We start from the raw sequence: 14,503 nt of genomic DNA, 5'->3' as shown, positions 1-14,503 counted from the left end.
TTGCATACCAGATCACCCAATATCCACAGAGAACCTTTCATCATCAACCCAAATTCGAAAGTGTGTGAATTCTGTTTTCAAAGTTGAGGTCAGCTAGTCACTGCCCCAGGCCTCCTCCTCCCCTGCAGGGTGGAAATTGGAGGGAAATTCTGGAAGGCCAAAGAACACAGCCAGCTGCTGGTGACATCTGCTTTGACTGTGAATTCTAGATGCAGGCACAGGGAGCTTGAGTAATTAAAGTGAACTCCATGAAAAAAGATACGTCACCACTATTTGGGCCTTTGTTATGGTTCCTATTCTCATATTTCTCTCCCAGTTGCCACAGCGTGATTTCATTGCCTGAATCCTGCGGTGTTTAACTGGAGCTGGATGTGTGTTTTTGTTGCTGTTGAAATGATATACTCTCCACTTTTTGATACGCTCTCCATTAATCAAAGAAGAGGGGCTATAACAAAAGCTGAAAAGGAACCTAGAAATCTAGTTCGGGAAATGATTAGAAACGGGGGCAGATGTCCACCACATGACCAACGATGAAAACTTCGATCAGCATGAATGAATCCAAACCCCATGTGTCAGTTTGCTAGGGCTGCCATAACCAAGTACCACTGACTGCTTGACTGAACAGAAATGTGTCACCCACAGCTCTGGAGGCGAGAAGTCCAAGATAAAAGCATGGGCAGGGTTGGTTCCTTCTGAGAGCTGTGAGGAAAGGATCTGCTCTGAGTCATTCTCCCTGGTTTGTGGATGGTCATCTTCTCTGTGTCTCTTCACATCGTCTTCCTTCTGCATGTCTCTGTGTGCAAAGTTCTCTTTCTCAGAAGGACACAAGTGTCTTTGCATTAGGACCCGCCCAAATAATCCATTTTAACTTGACTTTCCCCCACAAAGACACTTCCTTTCCAAATTGGATCACATTCTGAGGTGCTTGGGGTTATGAATTTAGGGAGGACACAATCCAACCCATAATGCCCACCCACATTTTAGGAGATAATCCAAAGCTAACCCTAAACGTCACCAGGCAGTCCAGAACTGCTCCTCTGGCCATGTTGCATGAGGCCTGCCACCCAGCATTATCCCTGAGAGCAAAGGGAGCAGGGACATCAATCACAGAGCAACGACGTACAAGGTGGCACTCTCGTCCTGCCAAGGGGGGCAGCCTTGTCCTGGATTCGGCTCCTGCTTTTCTGTCTCACCCCTGGCAGCAGGGATAGGCCCACAGCCAACAGTGACAGTGATAGCAGGCTTTGGCCTTGCACTTTGCAGGGGCATGCCAAGGGCAGAAGACAGCCTGAGAAAAGTGGAAACGGAAAAAACATGCAACCCAGCAAGACAGGCTACACAATGCTTCTGCCAACCCCCAACGAAACTGATAGAGTCATTAAACTAGACCCCACTAAAAAATATATGCCAATCGGCTTTCACTGAAATATTAAAACTGAATTCTCAAACAAGTTCCAAAAAGTAATTAAATCTATCCATTGTAAAAAAAAAATACATATCATATCACTTATTTCAATCCCTTTCCAACACACCAAAGAGGAACTAAAGTAGAAAAGACAATATTTAAGAAAATGAGCACATTTGAAATACAGTTGCACTGTCTTAAATGGCCCATGACACATTAACACAATATTTAAGTTAATGCATAACTGATGTAGCTATTGAACAGGAACTGATCTCATTTAGTAGCATCTGGCCTGAAAGATACAGGTGAAACAAAATATATGTAGTCGACCATTTTTAATCAGGGCACAAAAATGGACGAGGCCTGCTGAGCTCATTGCATGTGTCCTTATGAGAAGTTTACCTAGTTCATTTTCTGTTTTCTTTGTAACCTTTAAATCTATTACCACAAATGAGCGCTTTGTGTTGGGATGGTGAGTGTGTATAGTGAGAAAGTGCCCAATAAGCTTTTTGAGGTTAATAATAGAGAGTGGATTAGAGGGAAGACTCCAAGTGATCCAACTGCTAAAATTTGATGTAAAAAAGATACAGGGGTACCCTTCAAATCTCAAAAGTATCTGCTTAGTATTCTGAACCTCATGAGAAGTGTGAACCAAATGAAAATAGGTAAAGTACTATCTACTCTCTTGATGTTGTACAGGGTTCATGGGCTAATTTCTGACCTCTAGTGGTAAAACTGTAACGGGGCCTTCAGATCTCTAAAGGTCTAAAAGGAAGATGGTCACCCACAATTCCAGAGGGCGTTGGCCTCTTTAACCCTGGGGAGTTCTGGAATATTAGTGAATTCTTTGGCTGATTTCCACTTAAATCTGATTTCAACCCTCATGCAACCAATTCCCATGCAAGAACTCCAGACAAAGCAGTCGACTCTTTTCTCTTCCTCTCCCCAACCTCTCCAGAGTCCTGGTACTTAGGAGAAAACCCAAAACCAAGCAAACAAAGAGGGGAAACAAAGGAGTGGATAACTGGACCCCATAAAAATGCCAGCAAGGACAGCTATGTCACTTAATCACACATAATAAAGCATTTCCAAAAACAAAAAGCAATACTGACACACCAAAAGCAATGGGACATTTAGGTTTCTGAAAGTAACCCTTCCGCTCCTATTTATAATTGGTTGAACTTAAATTTTTGAAACTAAATGTAACCAGTCAGACATTGGTCCCGCAGGTCAGAGAATACACCACTAAAGAGAAAGATGCCGACATAATATTATTTTTAAAATAAGAGCAGAAACGTCCTTTTCAAGAAAAACAAAACTATCTTCCCTAATGAGAGCAGGGCTTTGACTCAAATCCATGTCTGTTAACAGAGGCAGTGGAACTGGAAATTCCCCCATCTTCGTTCATCACAAGCGCTCCGTAGAGAGGACTCTGCTTGTGAAGCCACATCTGGTCCCTCACAGCCCTTCCCAAGGTTCTAAATGTTGCCCTTTGAAACCCACATACACCTGCAACACTGCCACACCCGCACTCCACGTTTTTATCTCCACTCTTAGCACTTTCTTATATTTGTATGTATGTAGAGAGGGCTGCATGTATTTTTATCTTAATTTAACTCTACACTCTACCTGGCCCCTCAACCAAAGTTAACTACCTGCTGCCTTCCATGTCCTTGCCACTCTGCTATAAAATGTGGGGTCTATTTCCTGTTCTCTCTCCCCCACCCCCACTTCCCACACCAATCACCTTGCCATGAGGGAGCCCAGGCTACACTGGAAGCCCGTGGGTAAAAGTTTGAGCAGACAGCTCCAGCCAAGGACTCAGCTAACAGCCAAACTGCCAGAGGTGAGTGAATGAGCCTTCAAAAAATTTCAGTCCTTCCATCGATTCTCAGCTCTCATGGCTTCCAGATGAGGCCCCAAACAGCACGGAAAACACACAAACCATCTCCATTGTGCCTGCAGGCTCTGCTGTGCTTTGCCCAGATTCCTCACCTACAGAATTCATGAGCATAATAAAATTGTTGTTCTGCGTTAGTAAGTTGTGGGGAGCTTTATTACACAGCAACAGATAACTGGGAAAGGATTAATTCATCCTTTCCAATGGCCATACATACAGTGTTTCACAGTATGGCTACAACACGCCTTGTTCAATCATTTCTTTTCACTCTGCTTCTAGTTTTGCCACCGCAAACATCCATTCAAGGATCGATATCCTTGAATATATGTATATCTTGAGATTTATGCTTTTAATTCCATGAGAATTATAGACAGAATTGCATTTTAAGGTGTATTTTAATTTTTACTAGATTTTTTTTTTAACCTTCTGATTCATAATGAGTTTACCTTGGGGGTTTTGATGTATTGATCTTTTCTACTATTTTCTACACTGCATTAATATAAGCCTTTTAAAATTAATTTCCTCTTCTACTTTCTTTTATGGGGTTTTTTTTCTAATTTTTTAAGATGAGCACTGAGTTCTTATATTTCTAAAGTTTGTATTTCTAAACTTAGTTGGGTCTTGTAAGTTTGGTTATGTTAGGTTTTCCTTTTCTGCTTTAGAGAGTATACAATTTTAAATTTCTAACTTGATCCAAGGATTATTTGGTAGGGTGATCTTAAGTTTCAAATAAATTAAATGGTTATATTATATTTATCTTTTAAAACTTTATTTCTAATTTCATTAATTTAATTTCATTGGATAATGTCACCTGTAAAAATCTTTCCTTTTAAATTTTTTATTGTTTTTTTATTGCAAAGTTTATGATAAACAGTCAATGGCCATTTGCAAATGCATATATGTTGTCTTTTCTTAAAATATTGTATTGAGAGCAACCAAAGGACTTGTATGCATGCATATAAGCATAACCCATGAACACAGACAGTAGGGGGGTGAGGGCATGTGTTGGAGGGTGAAATGGCAGGGAGAGGTCAATGGGGGGAAAAGGAGACATACGTAATACTTTAAAAATAAAGAATATATATTTGTATTGATTTCAGAGAGGAAGGGAGGGAGAGAGAGATAGAAATATCAATGATGAGAGAGAATCATTGATCGGCTGCCTCCTGCACGCTCCACACTGGGGATCAAACCCGAAACCCGGGCATGTGGAAAGACTAGAATCAAACTGTGACCTCCTGGTTCATAGGTCGATGCTCAACCACTGAGCCACACTGGCAGGGCTATATTCTGTTTAAAGATTGTAACATTTTGGAGAGAGGGAAATAAGATGGCAGTGTAGGTAATTGCCTGTAATCACCGCCTCCCACCACCACATCAAAATTACAACTAAAATACAGAACAACCATCATCCAGAACCGCTAGAAAGCTGGCTGAATGGAATTCCTACAACTAGAGAAGTAAAGAAGAAAGTACACTGAGACTGGTAGGAGGTGCGGAGGCGCCGAACAGGTCCAGCACCCATGTGTGCTGCTTTTGTAATCAGGAGGGAGATCGTCTTTGCGGAGGCCACCTGGAGGAGCAAGGGTCCCAGCCCCACACCAGCCCCCCAGCCCAGGGTCCCAGAGTTGGGACAGTCAGCTGGCTGTAAAAACCAGTGCAGATTGGAGCTCAGTGACACAGAAGCTGCTGGAGACCCAGCTGTTCCTCTTAAAAGGCCAGCACCACAAACTGAACTTACAAGGTCCTGCTTCCTCTGAGCTCCAGCATCAGGATAAAGCTCTGGGAGACACATTTGTCTGGCATCAGGGCAGGAACTTGGGGGTGTCTTTCTCCCAGACAGTGGTGGTTGCAGGGATCATTGTTCCGGTGCTAGGACTTGCCCAGTCTCAGGGCTGACTTGCAGCCATTTCTGTTTGCTCCGCCCTGGTGATTCTCTAAGACCCCGCCAAGCTGCCTGCATATAAATAGCCTGTCCTTGAAAACTTCAAACAAGCTGCAGCTGGGTCAGGAGCTCCAAACCTATCTATAAAAGGCCCAAGGCCTGCACCAGCACCAGCCTGCCTTGCTTCATAGCTGGGCCTCATCTGGGCACTTCCAAACTGGATACAAAGAGGAAGAATCTGCAGATCTCTCCATAGCTCCTGCTGGGTGGCCCCAGACAGTGGCTGACTTTGCACTTCCTTGGACACCCAAGAGCCAGTGCACCCAGTGGTCAGTGTCAGACCGTACCAGATTACAACTCTATATATCCATAAGCGACACACTCAAGGGGCAGACTCAGTGAGCACCAAAGCCCCACTGAAGCAAGTCCTGCTCCATAGGGGTGTCTCCTGAATAACAGCTCTCCCACTGTAGTCACAGCTGTTCCTCACAGCCAATTAACCTAGAGGTCAATTCTTCCCAGTGACACCAACAGCAATCAAGTCTCAACTACAACAAGACTGTGCTCACAGTCCACAAAGGGGTGCACCTAGAGTTCCCATCTCAGGCAACTGGGGAGGCTGAGCCACTAGGCCCTATTGGACACCTATTACACAAGGCCACTCTAACAACTCAAGGAGACATAGCAGTTCTACCCAATACATAGAAACAAACACAGAGAAGCAGCCAAAATGTGGAGACAAAGAAACATGTCAAAAATAAAAGAAATGAAAGAAAGCAAACTACTAGATATAGAGTTCAAAACCACAGTTATAAGGTGGACACAAGAATGTTCTAGAAACCTCCAAGGGATTTAGTGAGACTTTCAAGGATCTTAGTGAGAATGCCAAACATGGAAAAGGGCAAGTCAGAAATTAAGCATACCCTGATTGAAATAAAAAATAATATACAAGGATTCAACAGTAGAGTAGAGGATTCTGAGAATCAAATCAACCATTTGAAATGAGGAAGAAAAAACACCCAACCAGAAGAGCAAAAAGAAATAAGAATCCAAAAACATGAAGATAGTGTAAGGAGCCTCTAGGACAACTTAAAGTGTAACTACATTCACATTATGGGGGTGCGAGAAGAAGAGAGAGAGCAAGATATTGATAACCTATTTGAAGAAATAATTACAGAAAACTTCCCCTACATGGTGAAAGAAGTAGACTTATAAGTCCAGGAAGCACAGAGAGTCTCAAACAAAAAGAACCAAAGAGCACCACACCAAGACACATCATAATTAAAATGCCAAAGGGTAAAGACAAAGAGAGAATCTTAAAAGCAGAAAGAGAAAAGCAGTTAGTTACTTACAAGGGAATGTCCATATGACTGTCAGATGATTTCTCAACAGAAACTATACAGGCCAGAAGGGAGTGGCAAGAAATATTCAAAGTGATGAATAGCAAGGACCTACAACCAAGATTACTCTACCCAGCAAAGCTATCATTTAGAATTGAAAGTCACTCAGCAAGGTGGGAATTGAAGGACCATACCTCAACATAATAAAAGCCATATAGTATTGAAAGTCAGATAAGAGCTTCACAGACAAGAAAAAGCTAAAGGAGTTCATCACCACCAAACAAGTATTATATAAAATGTTAAAGGGTATTCTTGAAGATTAGGAAGAAGACAAAAAAGAAAAAGATAAAAAATATTAACAACAAAATGGCAACAAATACATACCTATCAACAATTGAATCTAAAAATCAAAATAAATAAATAAGAAATCTAATGAACCAAATAAACTGGTGAATAAAATAGAATCAGAGGCATGGAAATGGAACAGACTGACGATTCTCAGAGGGAAGGGGGGTGGTGGGTGGGAAGAGATTCAACAAAGATCTTATATGCATATATGCATTACCTATGGACACAGACAATAGTGTGGCAAAGGCCTGGGATGGGTGGAGGAAGTCAATGGGGATAAAAAGAGGGATATCTGTAATAATCTCAACAATAAAGTTTTTTAAAAAATTGTAACATTCTGTACATATTTATTAAAGCAAATATGTTGATTATATTAGTCTTTGTATAGTCTTTCTTATTTTTTTCTGTTAGATCTAGTTCTGAGAGAGGTATAGTAAAAATCTACTCTAATTTCATGTTTATGAAGTTAATTTGCAATGCTAATAATCTTTTGACTTAAATATATTTAGCTATTTTATGAGGTTTGATGTACATCTATGTTAAGTTTTTTATATGCATTCTTTTAAAAATATATATATATTTTTTATTTCAGAGAGGAAGGGAGAAGGAAAGATAGAAACATCAATGATGAGAGAGAATCATTGATTGGCTGCCTCCTGCACTCCCCCAACTGGGGATCAAGCTGCAACCAGGCCATGTGCCCTGACCAGGAATCCAGCTGTGACTTCCTTGTTCATAGGTCAATACTCACCACTTAGCCATACTGGCCAGGCTATTCTTTTTTTTCTTTTTCTTGTTTTCTTTCCATTTTAGTTTGTAGGCATTAAGTTATAACTTATTCCCTCTTTTCCCTTACCAATTTCAAAATATTATGCTTTTCCATTTCACTAGTGATTATTTCCATTTCACTGGTGGTTATTCTTTTTTAATATTCATCATAAACCCATTTTATTACTATTCTATGGAAAGATATTATTTCCCCACATTTGTCTATTCCTGATACCTTCCACCTCATAAGATACTACTTTTAGAATCCTTTACTTCCCACTCCCCTCCTCTCAACTCCTCCTCTTGGGTTTTGTTGAGAAATTTGCAACTTTTATTTCCAGCCTTTCACTAGGTATAGATCTCATTTATCTTAATAGTTTTTATTTTTGCACATACACAGTCCCAGTAATTCTATGTATATTGCAAGGTTCATTGTTCACTCACCACTTTTTCCTACTTTACCTTCTCCTTTCTTGAAATTTCTGTTCTCATTAACTTGCTTAGTTAGAATCCTTTTTTCATAGTTTCCTCAGATGGGGTATATCAATGCTATAGTCTTGGAATCCTTACATTTCTGCATCCCTTCCACCCTGGCAGGTAAATGATGCTCAGCTAGAAAGAGACCTCGTGGGTTACATTCCTTTTCTCTCAATAGGTACAGATTTTATTCCAGTGTCTGATGCCAGTCTGATTTTTTTCCCTTTGTAAATAATTCCTTTCTATCAAGAAACATAAGATTTTTCTTTCCAACCTTGGGATTCAGGAATTGTCAAAAAACGGTTTAAATGTGTTTTTATTCTCATCAATCCTGCCAAGAACTTTGGGACACTTTTATCTGCAAAGACAAGCCTTTATTTAGCTCAGGAAAATGTACATCTATTAAATTTGACTTTTCCTCTGTAATTCTCTCTGGAACTCCTATTACTCATATATTAGATGTCCTGGCTCTGTCCTCTCTTCAGCAATTAATGTATCCATTTAATGTGAAAAGGTGTACTGATTCTTTTCCTGATAATTTTGGCTCATCACATATCAGCTAAATTATCTGATTGTAACATTTGGTACTAGAAAGCAGCCTAAAGTGAAATATAATAATCCTATATAATAAAAAGCTAATATGCAAATGGTTGTCATGCCCTCGCACCCTTGCGCCCTCACACCTCGCGTCCTCACACCCTCATGTCAGGGCCAGGGGACCTGAGGCCAGGTGGGGGGGACCTGAGGCTGCGCCCCCCACCCTGCGGGGCTTGATGGGGGTGGGGCCAGCCATGTCTAGGTCTCACGCGATTTTGAGGTGCACGAGGGTGGGTGGGGACTTCACTCTGGGTCCCGTGGCACACCCCAGACTCTGACAGGAGAGAGATTTTCATATACATTTTACTAATTTTCTTTCATCTCTGACACTTCTATTATAGAGAAAGGGCAAATAGCAATATTAAAATATTTCCTCTAATTAATTCCCTTTTAATGTGCACAATTTCGTGCACCGGGCCACTAGTATACATATAATTTACACACTTTTTAATTCACTCTATCAAGTATATTTTTCACTATTTTAAAATATGCACTCATTAAATTGCATATATTTTTAAATAATATTCTAAAAGCAATATAGTTTTTTAAAATTTATCTTTATTGTTGAAAGTATTACAGATACCCCCTCTCCCCCACCCATGATTAACCCCCTCCATCCCACTCCTGTCCCCTCCCCAGGTCTTCCCCACACTATTGTCTGTCCATGGGCTATACATATATGCATATAAGTTCATTGGCTACTCTCTTCCTGCCCCACCCCTACCCTCTGAAATACGTCAGTCAGTTGCATGCTTCAATGTCTCTGGATCTTTTTTGTTCATTTTGTTCATTAGATTCCACATATGAGTGAGGCCATGCGATACTTGTCTTTCTCTGACTGGCTTATTTCCCTTAGCATAATACTCTCCAGGTCCCTCCTTGCTGTCTCAAAGGGTAAAAGAACCTTCTTTTTTACTGCTGCATAGTATCCCATGTACTGCAGCTTTTTTATCCACTCATCTACTGATGGGCACTTGGCCTATTTCCAGATCTTAGTTATTGTAAATAGCACTGCTATTAACACAGGAGTGCATATATTCTTTCTGATTGGTGTTTTGGGATTGTTAGGATATATTCCTAGAAGTGGGATCACTGGGTCATATGGCATTCCCTTTTTAATAGTTTTAGGAAACTCCACATTGTTTTCCATAGTGGTTGTACCAGTCTGCATTCCCACCAGCAGTGTACTAGGGTTCCTTTTTCTCCACATCTTCAACAGCACTTATTTGTTGATTTATTAAAGGCAGCCATTCGGGCAGGTGTGGGGTGGTACCTCATTGTTGTTTTAATTTTCATCTTTCTCATGATTAGTGATGTTAAGCATTTTTTCATGTCTCTTGGCCATTTGTATGTTCTCTTTGGAGAAGTGTCCACTCATTTTTTAATTGGATTGTTTGTCTTCCTTTTATTGACTTGTATGAGTACTTTATATATTTTGGAAATTAACCCCTTATCAGATGTATCATTAGCAAATATGTTCTCCCATACAGTAGGTTTCCTTTTCTTTTTTCTTTTTTTTATATCTCTTTATTGATTTCAGAGAGGAAGAAAGACGGAGAGAGAGAGAGAAACATCAATGATGAGACAATCATTGATTGGCTGCCTCCTGCACGTCTCCTACGGGGGATTGAGCCCACAACCCAGGTATGTGCCCTTGGCCAGAATCAAACCTGGGACCCTTCAGTCCACAGGCTGACACTCTATCCACTGAGCCAAACTGGCTAGAGCTCCCTTTACCTTTTGATGTTGATTTCTTTTGCTATGCATAAGATTTTTATTTTGATGTAGTCCCATTTGTTTATTTTCCTTTGTTTCTCTTGCCCTAGGCATTATATCAGTAAAAACTCTGCTACGGGAGATGTCTGCTATTTTGCTGCCAAAGTTTTCTTCTAGGATTTTTATGGCTTCACAACATATATTTAAGTCCTTTACCCATTTTGATTCTATTCTTGTGTATGGTGTAAGTTGGTGGTCTAGTTTCTTTCTTTCTTTCTTTCTTTCTTTCTTTCTTTCTTTCTTTCTTTTTTTTTTTGCCATGTACCTGTCCAATTATCCCAACACCATTTATTTTAAATTATGCACCCATTAAATTGTCTATTTTTAAAAAGTAATATTCTAAAAGCAATATACATAGTTTTAAAAAAAAATAAAGAACTGCTCAATGAAAGTAAAATTTCCCTCTCCCACCTCTGATTCCCCAGGCCCACCCCTAAGGAGACCTGCTCTTCAGTTTCTCATAGAACTGTTCAGAAATTCTTCATGTGTAACACACACAAAATGCATTACTACGGGAGTATTCATAGCTTCTTTACACCCTCCTACCTACAAACCAATATTTCTGACACTTATACCCTGACCCCTTCCCACCTCCTACATTCCCACCTCCCACTGCCTTATTACGCAGATAGGACAAATTGGGGGGGATAAAATAAAAAAGAGAGGTAGGAGCTTTATAACCAAAAGGCCCAGGCCTATTCACTACAGACAGACAGAGAAAAAAAGGAGGGAGGAGTGGTAGGTGAGGCCAAGCACCTGTAGATAGCAGGGTGGGTTTCAGGGGATGGAAGAGAGTAAGGAACATGGAGACAGGCTTTGGGGTACTTTCAGCTTATGAGAGAGTGGAAGACAGAAAGACGGTGTGGGAATGCAGACTTAAAGAGGTGCTCATGCAAATTATGTTTTATATAACGTGGTGCTATCTAAGATACAAGTGTTTCATGTAAGTGCTTTGAGGACTATAAAGATTAGAATTACTTTTACTGTATTCTGAACATGATACCCTCTGAGGCTGAGTCATCGGGGCCCAAGATCTATTCTTTTCACTCTATGTGTGGGTTTGCATTCGTGTGTGTGTGTGTGTGTGTGTGTGTGTGTGTGTGTGTACACAGAGGTGTATAGAGTATAAGGTACTTTCAAAATAGATTCCTACATAACCAAGTTTTGGGGGGAAGAAATTAATTTTACCTAAGAAAAGACAGAACAATGAAAAGAAAAAAGTCCAGAGCTTTAAAAAAGACAGTAAGCTTCCCTAACTGGTTTGGCTCAGTGGATAGAGCGTCAGCCTGCAGACTCAAGGGTCCCAGGTTTGATTCTGGTCAAGGGCATGTACCTTGGTTGCGGGCACATCCCCTGTAGGAGGCTATGCAGGAGGCAGCTGATGGATGTTTCTCTCTCATCGATGTTTCTAACTCTCCATCCCTCTCCCTTCCTCTCTGTAAAAAATCAATAAAAATATTTTTTAATAAATAAATAAATAATAAAAATAAAAAAGACAGTGAGCACTTCTTACTATATGGCTCTATCCATATCAGTTTCCAAAGAGATTCAGGAAAGTGCCATCAATTCTTAATTGTTGATGTAAACAGGTAAACAGAGGTAATCCAAAATAGTGGGAGATTTTTTAAGTATATTTCATAGGTTTTCATAAATTCAGATGGATAAATGAACAGAAAAGTGACTTCACACAAAACAGTGAAGGACCACTGCAAGGAATTGGCTCAGAACACGCTTAGAAACCTTCCTTTTCCCACAGTCCTCCTGATGGTTCCATCCATCCCATTCTCATCCCTCCACTGGGTGCAAAACAGTTGATTAAAGCAGAATAATTCTTTCCTCAAAGTGGGGCTGTGTGAGTCAGATCCTATCCGTGTAAAGCAGTGGTTCTCAACCTTGGCTGCACATTAGAATCACCTGGGAATCTTTTTAAAATCCTGATTTCTGGGCCTCATCCTCTAGAAATTCTGTTTCTTTGTTACTAATGTTGTGGCCCCACCCCATAACAAAGAAACAGAATTTCCGGAGGATGAGGCCCAGAAATCAGGATTTTAAAAAGATTCCCAGGTGATTCTAATGTGCAGCCAAGGTTGAGAACCACTGGTGTAAAGGATGGGGACCATGTAAATTTAAAAAACATTTTTTAATCCATCAATACTTTCAGCAGACTGTCTTTCAATCTCCCTCCCCACTCTGCTGCCTGCCACCATCCTGGACAATATGTACATAAATATATGATCCAGAAATTTGCTATCAGTTCTGTGACCACCTCCACTCTGACAACCATTATCTCCAAACTCAGGCACAAATCAAACTCTGTTAGGAACACATAGCCGCATCCCTAACATCTTCCACTCTGAAGTTCCCTCCCCTCCTACAGCTTCCTTCCACTTTCCCTGTCCCTCACACTGTGTAAATCTGTTCTTTACCTGCATGACAACTTCACTATTCACCTCCATTTCTCTCAGACCCCTCTGGATCCTACTTGACGTCTTATCCAGGCTGTATCTCAGTTAATTATCTCAACTTTATAGACACAACATCCTAAATTCCTTCTCACTTTCCACACTGACCCTCTACCATGCCTACTTGCCAATCACTTCACCCTTGCTTCACACAGCTGATTTCTCTGTTTCTCTTCTCTGATTCCAGAGACTTGCTGGAGAAAAGTCACTTGATACAATAAACAAATACCAGGTGTTTTGGATATACGGATCTCAATTTGAAATGTACTTCTATTTATTAGCTGGGAAAATTTGGACAAGTAACATAATTTCTCTGAACATCTGTTCCCCGATATTGTAAAACTAGAGGCCCAGTTATAAAAATTCATGCACTAGGGGGGTGTCCCTCAGCCCAGCCTGCACCCTGTCCAATCTGGGACCCCTCGAGGGATGTCCAACTGCCGGTATAGGCCCGATCCCACCAGCAGTCAGACATCCCTCTCACAATCCAGGACTGCTGGCTCCTAACCACTTGCCTGCCTGCCTGCCTGATTGCCCCTAACTGCTCCTGCCTGCCAGCCTGATCACCCCCTAATGGCTCCCCTGCTGGCCTGATTGACACCTAACAGCTCCCCTGCCAGCCTGGTCACCCTGGTGGAAGCCACACGGAGCAGCAGCAGGGACCCACCCCCTGGCGGGGCTGAGGGAACTCGGACAGCAGGCACCCCCTGGTGCGACTGTGGGAACCCCAGCGGCAGGCGCGCAGAACGGCCGCCGGGCCTCCTGCACCCCACAGGGCTGTGGGAACTGCGGCAGCCAGAGCAGCTGGCCCTGCCTCTACTATGCGCGCCACCATCTTGTGACGGCATTATGGCATTGGGGTTAATTTGCATATTACCTTTTTATTATATAGGACTAGAGGCCCGGTGCACAAAAATTTGTGCACTCAGTGGGGTCCCTCAGCCCTGTGCCCTCTCGCAGTCTGGGGCCCCTCGGGGGATGTTCCCCGGGGGATTGGGCCTAAGCTGGCAGTCAGACATCCTTAGCACTGCTGAGGCGGGAGAGGCTCCCACCGCCACCGCTGTACTGGCAGCCATCATCCTGGCTTGTGGCTGAGCAGAGCTCCCCCTGTGGGAGCGCACTGACCACCAGGGGGGCAGCTCCTGCATTGAGCATCTGCCCCCCGGTGGTCAGTGTGTGTCATAGTGACCAGTCATTCCCAGTCCTTCTGCTGTTAGGGTCAATTTGCATACTACCCTTTTATTATATAGAATAGGGCATATCCATTAGCATGCTTTCAGCTAGAACAAAAAACTCAACCAAAAGTAGCCTATTGTCTCCTATAACCAGGTAGCTTAAGATTGGTCCCAGGGTTAATTCAGGGGCTCAATGATGTCATCAAGTATGAAGGTTCTTTTCTTTAAAAAAACCTTTTAAAATTATATTTTTATTGATTCAGAGGGAGAGATAAACATTGATGAGAATCATTAATCTGCTGCCTTCTGCACACCCTTTACTGAGGATGGAGCCAGCAAGCTGGGCATGTGCCCTGACCAGAAATCAAAC

Source organism: Myotis myotis, unplaced genomic scaffold (assembly GCF_014108235.1).
Source record: "Myotis myotis isolate mMyoMyo1 unplaced genomic scaffold, mMyoMyo1.p scaffold_m19_p_1, whole genome shotgun sequence".
NCBI classification, from domain to species: domain Eukaryota; kingdom Metazoa; phylum Chordata; class Mammalia; order Chiroptera; family Vespertilionidae; genus Myotis; species Myotis myotis.
This window is presented reverse-complemented; position numbering follows the sequence as displayed.